The following is a 12,464-nucleotide window of genomic DNA, read 5'->3' as shown; positions in this document are numbered from 1 at the left end:
AGCTATAGACCTCCTCTCAGCTGAAGAAGTAGGAGAGAAATAAAGACATGTGAAGATATTCTGACTAACTGTAGGTAGTTCCTAATAGAACCTTCTGCATAAGGGGGAAGGTGTATCTTCCTCCCCACTTTCTCCTTTAGCTCTCTGCTTCGTGGTCTGCAGGTTCAATCAGGACCCCAGAATCTTTGTATCTCTACCTGTGGAGCTGGAAGCAGAACCTGCAGAACCTCCTGTGGCTTAGCATCAGTTGTGATTAGAAAAGCAAATATTTAGATCAATTTCTTCTCTTTAGGCTCCAGCTTAAACTTATAAATTCTCATTGTGAAAGAGCAAATGATTCTCACTTTATATAAGTCTGAGGGGCTTTGTTAAGGTTGTCCCTTCTCCTGTAAGTTATAGCTATGATTCCAACAAGCAATCGGTTCCCATTAAAAAGATGAGATTTCCAGAGTGTTATAGGAACATGTTTGGGACCAACAAATAAACAAGGTTATGGGTTCTTTAAAAAATATCATTTGATGTCAGAATTTCCATTTACTTTGGACATAATTCAGACAATTATGAATCTTTTCTTCTTTAGAACAATTTATACATTTCTGTTTTGAAATACAAGCATTATTATTATTCAGATATGATAGACCAACAGATCAGGAGATAACTGCCCCAGAAATGATAATTTATTTCTGCTCCCAAGAGGAAATGTGTACCATGCTATGGAGTAAGAGAGTGGGCACACAAGAAAAACATGTGCAAAATCCTTCAGTGTGGTTTCCATAGATGGAATGGATGGGGCAGGTATAGCAGGTTTAGCATTGACTACTTTCAATATTTAGGGAAAAGAACTGTTCCTACTCCTCTAGTTCCTGGCCTTAGGTGATGAGGACAGAGGAATAGTAGCCAGGAGTGAAAAGGGCATGGTGATATAGGGCTTTGGATTGGTTCATTTGGATATGAAGGCTATGTGCTCAGCTTCAAAATATCTGAGTTAAACAATATAGAGCAGAAAGGTTTATTTTGGCTCATAGCTTTGGAGGTCCACTGCCCTCAGACCGTATTGCTTTGGGTGCAAGGCAGGCAGCATAGTACATTGTTATAGCAGAAATGTGCACCCATGGAGATACTCACTTCTTGGTAGTTAGGAAGCAGAGATACAAAGATTCTGGGGTCCTGATTGAATCATTTTCTCATAGTTCTCTCACAGTTTTAATGAGAGATTTACTTTGGCTGCTGGTTTTTTGAGGATTCAGGCAGTGGTTGGCTGATTCCAAGGCAGGAAGTGTGTGATAAAAGGGTTTGAGCAGAGGAAAGCTGCTCACATCATGGTGACCAAGAAGCAGAGAGCTAAAGGAGAAAGTGGGGAGGAAGATACACCTTCTAGTTCACATCCCCAGTGACTGCCTGTGCTGACCAGGCCTCACCTCCTAATGTCACATTCCTCTACGGGTTCATCAATGGATTGGTCCACTGATGAGAATAGCACCACCATGACCCAATTATCTAGAAGCCCCATCTCTGAACAAAGAAGATTTTTGGGTGGCTGTTCCAGTTCTCAACTGTCCTGGTTATTTTTCTCTCATTGCTGGGATGAAATACCTGACACACAAAGTTAAAGAAGGAAAGGTTTATTTAGCTCACCATATGTGGAGGTTGCAGTCCATGCTCGGCTGGTTCCAAGGCATGGTAGTATGGTAGAGGAGTAACTGTTCATGGTCGCAGAAGACAGCAAAAACAACAAGAGAAAAAGACCCTTTGACCACCTCATACAGAATCACATGGAACACTACAGTGAACTCCAGGGCTCCAACTTTTGACTGGATCTTTTGGATCCATGGTGCACAGACAGCCCTTTAACATTTTCCATATCTAACTCTGCAGGTGGCCACTGTAAGCCTACCTTGTAAATCCATATGTGTGTGTGTGTGTGTGTGTGTGTGTGTGTGTGTGTGTGTGTGTAATATGCTTCTCTAGTAAGAACTGACTGATACAAACATATATTAATATAGGGAGCTCATGGGTCCACCATATTCTGCAGGACCTAGTTTCTGTTTTTACATTGTGCCACTTTTGGGTATATCAGATTTGTTTTTGAGCTGGTTCCCCCTACAGCTGCAATGTCTAAACAACAACAAACCAGAACACAAAGAGTAACTCTTGGTAATGTGTAATTCCTTTACTTGATTCCTTTTTGAAGAACTACAGTTTGGTTTTCTGTCAAATCATTTTGCATTTGCATTTGTTTCACTGATTTAAATTCTTGTCTTTTTACTTAGTATACAAAGCCTACTGTTACACTTAATTAATCCTTTTCCTAACTTCTTAAGACTGAAACTTAAAACATTGATTATCAGCTTTTTTCTTTCCCAATATAATTCCTTAAGGCTACCAGTTTCCTTTAAGCACTATCTTATTTTTATATTTACCTATGTATTTTACATATATTTGGCAGTGCTGGGGATCAAATGCAGGACCATGTGTGTGCTGTACAAGCTACACTCTTAGCCCTTAACACTGTTTTAGGAGCATCCTCTAAGTATTTCTTTTAAATATCATTCATTTGGAAATATTTTTTATTTTTCTTTGGAGTTTCTTTTTTGACTCACAGATTATTTTGAAATGTAACGCTTTGTTTCTTAATAGTGTATACTTTTTAAAAGATATCCTACTAAGGATATTTACTTTAATTCCATTTTTGTCAGAGAGCATATTTGATTTGATTTCAACCATGTAAATATACTGAGGCTTGTTTTGCATATAACATTGTGTTTATCTTGAATGAATTGTATATGCTTAAAACTATTGTGGATTTGTAAGTATTATGTGGTGGTCTGTAAATGGTAATTAGATTAAGCTGTTTCATAATGCTGCTCACATCTCAGTATCCTCCCTTACATTTTGGTCTACATTTTTAATCGTTAATTAGAGACCAGTGTTAGATGCTTTAGTGATGTTTGTTGATTTGACTCTCTCCCTTTAATTCTGTTTGTTTTGTATCATATATATATATATATATTTTAAATTTAATTAATATAATTTTTTCGAGACAAGGTCTTGCTGTATAGTCCAGGCTGGCCTTGAACTCACTGTGTAGTCCAGGCTGGCCTTGAACTCACAGTGATTCTCCTGCTTCAGCCTCCCCAGTGTTGGGATTACAGGCATGCATCACATAGCCTGGCTACAGCACATATTTTGAAGATTTGTTATTGAGTACATAGACATTCAAAGTTATTTTGTCCTTTTAATGATTTGACCCACTTATCATTATGAACTGTTTTTCTTTATTATCAGTAATACTTCCTGTGTTAATATCTACTTTTGTGTTATTAACAGCCACTTACCATTCATGTGATTAGCTGGTGTATTTTTTTCTGTCCTTTCATTTAAACCTACCAGTCTATTCACATTTAAACTGAGACTCTTATAAATAGCATATAGTTATGTTCTGTTTTGTTTTTTAAAATTCAAGCTGACAATGTCTGCCTTTTAATCATATGTTTAATCCATCACATTAAATATAATTATTGTTATGTTGACTTTAAGTCCTTAAGGTAGCTCTCTTTGTTTACTTGGTTCACCTTTTTAAGCCTTTCTTTGCAAGATTTATTTCTTTAAAATATTAAATTGTACTACTCTAAGTGGCTTTGGAGAGACAGTTAACTTAGTTATTTTTGTTGTTCTTGAGATTGTGACATGTATGCATTTGTAACATATCCTAGATAATCTTGAATTAACATGAAACTTCTTTAATATACTTTAGCAATTATATTTACATTTAAACCCTTCCATCTTTTGTTTTTTTATTTCTACTTTGGTTACAAATTCCACAGTACGTGTTTCTTGTTTTGCTTTGAGTAGCACTTAAATAAGCCACAAAGTGAAAGTTTCTATGTGTACCCATATACCCGGCACTCATTTATTTCTTCCTGTAGACAGTAGTTCCATCTCCCATCATTTTCATTCAGCCTAAAGAACTTCCTTAAACATTTTTTTTTGGTGTGGAGCTCTACTGAAGATAAATTTGCTCAGCTTTTGTTTGTCTGAAAAGCTCCTCATTTTATATTCACTTTTGAAAAAACCTTTTTGCTTGTTATAGAATTATAGGTGGACTTTCCCCCCATTGCCATGTTTTAAAGATGTCATCCATTATGTTTTAGCGTGCGCCGTTTCTGACAAAAACTCAGGAATAATTCTTCAAATTGGTACCCTGTGCACAGTATCTTTTTATGTTTTATTGTGTTTATGAAATTGCCTTTGCTTTGGGCATTCATCAGTTTTATTAAAATATACCTGAGTGTGTTTTTTTTTGTGTTTGGTGTTTGAAATTTTTGGAGCTTTTTACAGTGAGGTGACTTTAAAAATCAAATTTGCAAAAACTGTTAGTAATTTTTTTTTTTACATTTCTTTTGTGGTTCATTTTCACTGTTTCTTCTGAAACTCCAATTCCATGTGTGTTAGACCACTGTGCTAATCTGTTTATTGCTTTTTATCTGTTTCTTTTCCCCTCTGGGCTTTTATATATACTATTGAATCAGCTTATCAGTCTGTCTTCTAATTTATTGATTGTACTTCTTTAATGTCCCAACTGCTGTTGTGCCCATGTAGTAAATTTCATGCCAGATATTATATTTTTGAATTCTAAAGGTTAACATATTTTAATTACCATTTCTATTGAAATTTATCATTTATTCATTTATTACATCTATCTTTTAATCTGTTATTTTTCCAATGACAAAATTGAAGTGGCTATTTATTCAAGAACTTGTATGTTGTTTTAGAATAGTTATAAACTTATGGAGAAGTTCCAAAGATAGTGCCATAAGTTCCCACATATCTGTTAATCCATTTGTACCTAATGCTAGCATCTTCCATTACTGTGATTCATGTATCACTAGTAAGGATCCAATGTTATTTATCATTACTAAGTAAAATCCACACTTCACTTGAGTTTGGTGTTCTTTTCCCTCATCTTTTCTTTTTCCCCTCTCCCAGGATCCCATTTAGGACACCACATTATATTTAGTCTTCACATCTCCTTTTCTTCTTTCATCTGTGTCATCTTCTTTGTGATACCAGAATGCTTGGAGAAGGTCAGGTATTTTGCAGGATGTTTCTCAGTTTTGTTTTAGCTCATGTTTTACTCATGGTTGGATAGGAGTTATGGAATTTGGGAAGAAAACAGCAGAGTGTCCTTGTATCACAGATATATGGTATAGTTATGACTCACTACCCTTGACACTGGTGTTAGTTACTTGATGAAGGTAGTGTAGGCTGAGGGAGTCTCTTGCCCTTTCTATTCTCTAATTTCTAGAAATATGTCATTAAGCACAGACCATGCTCAAGGTGTGGGTAATTTTTTTGTTTAAAAATGTGTTAATATTTGTGAAAATTGTTTTAAAGTTTTTGTATATTAATTCTATTGAGTTGGCCTGTTTCCATTGACTAGTTTTCCTTTTTGGTTAAAAGTGTATTTGCCTGTTTCTTTGCATATATAGTGGATTTTATTGTGTGATGGCATACAAATTGATACATTATTGTGTTGCCTTCTTTTAAAGAATGTTAAGCTTCCTCCTGGGAGGCCATTCATGGCATTCTGGTAGATCCTTTCAAATTTTGGTTTAAGGCTTTGTTAGAATGGGTCTAGAGCAGACAGACCTACTACTTGGTCTCTCTGAGTTTCCAATAGAATGTTTTGATTTTTTTCTGAAGTTTCTTTACTTTAACACACCAGAATGTCAATGTTTTCCAGAAATGTGCAATTTCCAGAATTTTATTCTACTCATATCCTTTCTGTACTCAATTGCTGTCTTTTGAATAGAGTCTTAACCTAGAAAAATTGAAACATATTTGGCCATAGACACTTATGTGCAAATTTCTGATGGTTATTCTTTTCCAGTTTTCTCTTCTGCAGTTCCTTACTCAAGATTACAGATGCTTCACCAGCCTAAAATTAGGTCTTTCTTCTCTGCTAAGGAAGACTGCTGTTCTCTGGGCTCCAGTTCCTCACATCATGGTTGGAAATAGCCTCCCCACCTGCAGATAATTGGAGTGTGCCTAGCACTGGCCTTATTTTCTTTCCTCTCAAATACTTTAAAGAACCTGTTCTTAGTCTTCTTTGTTTCACTAGCATTCACTATCATGCTTGCCTATACTGATACATAAACACAAGTTTAAATGATTCAAATACTATTAAGAATCTGGATAAACTCAAAAGTTATGACTGTCTCACCTTTACTTTTAGTACCTCAAGAAGATGGAGAATAGACATTTATCTCAAAAATGTATGTGAGATAATTCTTATGTTCAATAGCTTGATTTAGCTATTTCACAATATATACTAATATTAAAACATCCTGCTGTACATAAAATTTTACTTGTCAGTTAAAAGTTTTGACAGAAATTCCTCACTACTTGTTTATGGGAAGGGATTAGGCAGGAAGATTGAAAAGTGCAAGACCACGAAGAGCTGACTTATACTATCATAACCTAACGTGAGATTCAAGAGTGGCTATTTCAGATGATACTTTAGCTTAAATTTTAATTTACCTTACTGTAAGTCTATTTTCTCAATAAAAAGGTAACTCTTGATTAATTCATTTCTAATCTGGATAAACAACATTAGTCTATAGTTAAAAGTAAAACCAATTCATTTATTTAACATTTTAAGGATGGGTAAGTTTGGACCTGTAATCACAAAAAGTAATACACCAAAAAATAAAGCTGAAGATTCTTGCTTTTCTATTACTTATCAGTGGTTTTTCAACTTTAGAGAAGGTTATTTTTCTCTTCAGATAAAAGGCTGTTAGATACAGATTCTATCTAACTATCTATCTATCTGTCTATCTATCTATCTATCTAATCATCTATCTACCTATCTATAGCTTTCTTTATTAGGTTTTACATTCTCAAGGTTAAAATAGCCTTATCATTTATTCCAGTCATGATTAGTGTTATTTTATTTATTAGTGTTATGAGTTTTCAGCTGGTTATGATTTTATATGCAAGAAAAGCTTCTTTCTGAAAGAATACAAATAGCTTGGGCTTCTGTATGTTGATGGGCCATGCTGAATTCTCTATACAGTCACTAATCAATGACTAAAACTCAAAGAAAGAAGTGTTCACATAGTCTGTCTTATAGAACATGTCAAAGATTGTGTATATGTTGAGTTACTTTATATTTTTACTTATGTATTTGTTCATGTAAACAAACGTTTGTCTTGCTATGTGTATGGCATATGCCAACCCAGGGGTTCTCAGAGTGGAGTTTCTGGATCTACATCATTATTGTTAACTTGTTAGAGTAAAAACTGTAAGGTTTGACATTTTATCTACTGAATCAGAACCTTGAGGGTAGGTCCACAAACCTGTGACCTAACCAGCTGTGACAGCTATATTTTGTTTTTGAGACAGAGTTTTGATATGTAGTTTGGGCTGGTCTGGACTCACTATGTAGCCCAGGCTAGCCTTGAATGCATGGTGATCCTCTCGTCTCAGCCTCTTGAGTGCTGGGATTATAGGTATGCACCACCATGCCAGCAAGATGGCTAATTTTGATTGTCAGTTAATTGACATGAGAAACTCCTAGCAGATTAGTCAGGCAAAATTTGTCTGGGTATGTCTGTGTGGGTATGAATGTGACCTTGGGGACTATATTTGGTTCCTGATGTCTTCCTCTCAGGTTCTTTTCCCATGTGCTCTGCTTCCCTGCCAACATGAAGTGAGCAGGGTTTCTCCATGATATCCTTTTGCACAATGTTTCTGCCTTACTTCCAGCTAAGCATGGATGGAACCTTCTGAAACTGTAAGCCCATATAAGCCTCTCCTTCTTTAATTTATATGTGTGAGGTATTATTTCCAATGAAAGCTGACCAGTACAGCAGCCTTTCATCTGACACTGATAAAACTCATGTTTCCTAACATTTTGCATTTATTATGCAAAATAAAAAATGTTAGGTTCCTGAAAGGTTAAATATTTTCATTGTCCATGGTCTCACTACTACTTAGTGGTAGAGTTATGATAGTCTTCTGAAGGCCAATCTAGGGGTCACTATATAGCATTATATTAATGTTCTCTTGCCTTTACCATCCTGGTTCCTAAGTTAAAAATTGTAGAATTGACCTCCAATGAATAGCCTCTGGGAAACTAGTGGAGACGCAAAGCAGAATGTGGTCATCAAGGTTTATGAGGATTCCATTCTCTTCTTCAGCCAGGTACTTGGACTGTTAGTAAGCCAGCTATTCAGTAGGAGAGTGTTTATCCCCACTGTATACAGGGCACAGAAAGCATATTGCCTTTCAGGGAGCCTAGGATGGGGTGCAAGAGAAGGGGAGGAACTATTTCCTGCCTTTGAAATATTCACATGCATGTATACACACACATTTTGAAAACATAGAGGAACAGGCCAGATTCATGACAATAGCAAAAGCAGGTAATATTTATAAATAAATAGAGTATTGCTAAGGGATCTCAAATTTTAACGCCAGAGCTTGGGAAGACGGGGTTCATCACCCTCACTAACCCACTGGGCAATTTCTGCCTCATTTCGTTAGACAGAGGAGATTGTTACCAGAAAGCCAGAAAGGAAGCACCATCTGGGATTGTGCGTGCTTCCAGACAGATGGCTGACTCTTTCAGTCCTGTTTTATTTCTGGCTGTGGATCACACGCCCCACAGCTATACTGTAAAAATGGGATGTGATGGGACATGGGATTTTGTCAGTTTCTCTGTCTGTTTTTCTCTGTCTGTCTTTCTCTCTGTCTTTCTCTCTCTCTCTCTCTTTCTCACACATACACACACACACACACACACACACACATGTTATAATAAAAAGAAAGCTGGACAACATCTTGTTTTCTTGTTGTTTATATTAAGGCCTTGGTTGGCAAACCAATGAACCTGTGAACATGTGGAGGTGAAGACAATATGTAGGGACTTCACAGAAAGCCAAATTAACTTTGAGGGTGCTGTTCTATGGAAGCAGAGGGAGAGAGAGAGAGAGAGAAAGAGAGAGACAGACAGAGAGAGAGAGAGAGAGACAGAGACAGAGAGAGAGAGAACAGAGGGAGAGCATTTCAGCCTTGAGAGGGTTGAGAACTGTGACATAAAAAAAAGTCCCTAGCCAAATTGGAATGCTTTTCTCTCATCTCCCTTTTTCCTGTCATCTTCCCATCCTTGCGGAGCTCCTGCCCCATTGATAGGTCTGTACAGGCCAGACAAGAGATGCTGCCATGAGCAGAGAGCTTGCAGTCTGTCTGCTTTTGGCCCAATCAAGGCCCTGAGTTTTAAAGTCTGGGATCTGAGGGTTTGGCGAGAAGATTCATATAAATGAGGAGTCTCCACTGCCAAGAGCTGTGAGGGTTAGAGCAATTACTCAACCTAATTCCACACTGCAAGGCATCAGCTTGTTTAATAAATATTTATGGAGTGACTGTTGATTAAATACTGTATTGTAGGGGTATAAAGAAATAAAAGATGATACTAAAATCCAGTAAAATGTACCAGAAAAAAGCTTGACACCAAGTTCTGACTTATTATAGTTATAATTTGGGACAAGTGGCTGAATGTATCTGGTTCTCAGTTCTTCACATATAAAAACATTCACTATTACTATTACTCTTCCTCTACCATGTTCCAAAATCTCATCTTCTATCTGTAACCCATCAATGATTCCCCAACTTTGAGGTACTTTCTAGTAGCCTGGCAGAGGCATTAACAGTCACTTTCTTAGGCTTATAACATTTAACACAGCATATTGTGGGCATTATCCAGGGACCTGCATTTTAAGCAAGTCCTGATGTAATTCCAAAGCAGATTATCAGTAGAAGGTAGTTTGATAATCTCTGCTTTAATACTTTTCCTGCACCCAGGTTTTGTTGATGTTTTTAACTCTTTCTCTGAGCTTTCATAGAGCTTCACTTAAAATATTCAGTACTAGGTAGAAACTTAACTGCCATTCCAATACAGAACAGAAGACTTAAGCCTTCAGAACTACCGATTAACTCGTTCCCTGAACAACTATTTTTTAAACATCTACTATGTGCAGTTAGTGAACAAGACAGAATTATTGTAGCACTTACATTTCAGTGGGTTGAAGCAAAAATTTCTGAAAACCCACTAAAATTATAAATAATATTATATGTTAGCAAGTGATAAGAAATATGGAGGAAACAAACCAAAAATCCAAGAAACACAAAAAGCAGAGCAAACTAAAAGGATGAGAAATGCTGGGGTGGAGGGCAGTTTGCAGTAAGGAGTTTAAATATTACCTATACCATGCGCTGTACTCAGGTTTTGCAAGGGAATAGATTTAATACAGGGCCCATAATTTATAGGATTATTTTATAATATTCACCCAAAAGTCAAATGCAGAAGAGTGCAAGAGATTTGTTCACACAGTAGAGACCCAAAGAATCCAGCTGAGGGCCCAGATCCTATGGCAATGTCTTTTACAATTCATTTGAGGATGTAGAGCACATGGCAATGTCCTCCACGAGTCTAGCTGGAGGCCTAGAACCCACGACAATCTCTTGTGCAAGTCTGTATCAAGGATGTACATTGCGAAGGCCCAAAGGTCAGTGGTGGAAGTTAGAAAGTCTGCACCAGTGGGATGAAGGATCTGTGCCACCAGGCTAAGGGATCTGCACTGGGGCCAGGAAGCAATGCTCAAGGTAAGGATCAGAGCTCCCCTGAAGATAACCACAGCCATCCTCAGCAACAGTGAGGACTCGAGCTCCTCAGATGATGACAACAGCTGAGTTCATATCAGAGAAGCCAGCATGACAAACTTCTCCAGGAAAATCAACAGCGTACAATTTTTCCATCCAGGTCTCCCTTTATGCTGTTGGCAACAATCCTCAGGTGAGCCTTCCACATCCAGAACCACACTGATTCAGTTCAGCTGGGTGACACAAGGTGGACATTAGTTAATCCACCATAATATCTGCGTTTTAAATTGGCCTGGACAAAGTCTTTTAACCACTAGCAGTCTCAGTTCCCCACCTGTAAACTGGGAATAAGAAATGCCAACCTGTAGAATAGTGAGGTTAAGAGAAAAGACAACCTGTGGCTTTAGAATATAATCAAGAAGCACACCTTTCTTCCTTCTCCACCCCCTGTCAGCCTATAAACTCCCCGAGGGTGTGTTTATCTTTGTATCTCCCTCTTTCAGCAGTGCCTAGACTGTGGTAAGCACTCATTAAGTCTCAGTAGCAAAGGGAACCAGGATCACATGGAAAAGTGAAGTCCTGACACTGACAGCACAGGCATTTATGCATGGGGTTCACTCTGAAAGATTAGATCTTGGTATGGTTATTACCATACTGTGATTTTGAGTTATGGTCAGAGTCAGATATTGTCTACATGGGAAAAACTCATGATGCCGCAAGCTTATAGGGAGTTTCACGGAATGACAGCAGCACCCCCACTTCCAAACACATGTTTTCCCTCAGAATGATATGCACGTAAATGTTCACACAGCAAATGGCCAGATGTCCCTCTTGGTTCTTCGAAATCAGATAGTAGTTGGTACAAGGAGCACAGCTGAAAAGGCCCTAACTTCTGTAAACAAAGCCATCAAATATAGGTTGTGCCATCAATATATATACCCAGGTTTGTTTTTTTTTTTTTTGAGGGGGAAAAAGAGCTTCTGCATACACACACATATTAATTGAAAATATACCTCCCATTCATAAACAGCAGAATGCGAGCAAAATATTCAGTCTAAAATGGAGAGACCTGAATAATAGAAGTGATGTGTCCTGATCCATGGGTCCCCTGACCTGCAGGAAGCCATGGCATTGTCCCTATCCTCTGTTCTTCACTAAGCTGCTACTGTCCCTGCCCTGCCCTGCCCTTGCTGACATACAACCTGGAGTCTCTTGTCTAAAGAAGGGACTTGAGGATGCCCAAGGGGTGTTATGGTTGATACATTGTGTCAACTTGGGGAGTCTAGAGGTTTGGCTAAGTGACTCAGCAGTTTTGCATCCTGGAGTGAAAAGGACCTGCATTTACCCTCCTGGGATGTTGTTTATTGTGCTAATTTGAGAAGCTTAAAAGGTTAACTATGCAACTCAGAAGGGGTCCAGGGTGCTTACTTTGTATTCATACTGAGCCTGTGCAAGAGGCAGGCATGCAGAGGGTGTGGGTGTAGAGGACAACCCCCACCTCCCCAGAGCAGGTAGACTGCATAAAAAGAAGGAATTGAGAAAGGACTGGCTGCTGGTTCTTTGGAGGAGCTCGGGTCTTTGCCTTTAGCTTGGTCGTCTCCTGGCTTCTGGTGCAGACTGCTGGGCTTCCGTCTGGGACTCTTCAGCCTTCTGGTATTGGCTCTCGGGCTTTTAACATAGATTCTTCAGTACTGTGTCGCAGACCCATCAGCCTTTGGATACGGACTTTCACGGACACTGCAGTGAGCTCCAGGCCAGGGGCTGGGCTCTTCAATCTCCAGTGTGCAGACACCCTCTGCAAGCTT

Source organism: Chinchilla lanigera, unplaced genomic scaffold (assembly GCF_000276665.1).
Source record: "Chinchilla lanigera isolate Chin_1 unplaced genomic scaffold, ChiLan1.0 scaffold00061, whole genome shotgun sequence".
Taxonomy (NCBI): domain Eukaryota; kingdom Metazoa; phylum Chordata; class Mammalia; order Rodentia; family Chinchillidae; genus Chinchilla; species Chinchilla lanigera.
The sequence above is the reverse complement of the archived record's forward strand: the minus strand, read 5'-3'. Positions refer to the sequence as shown.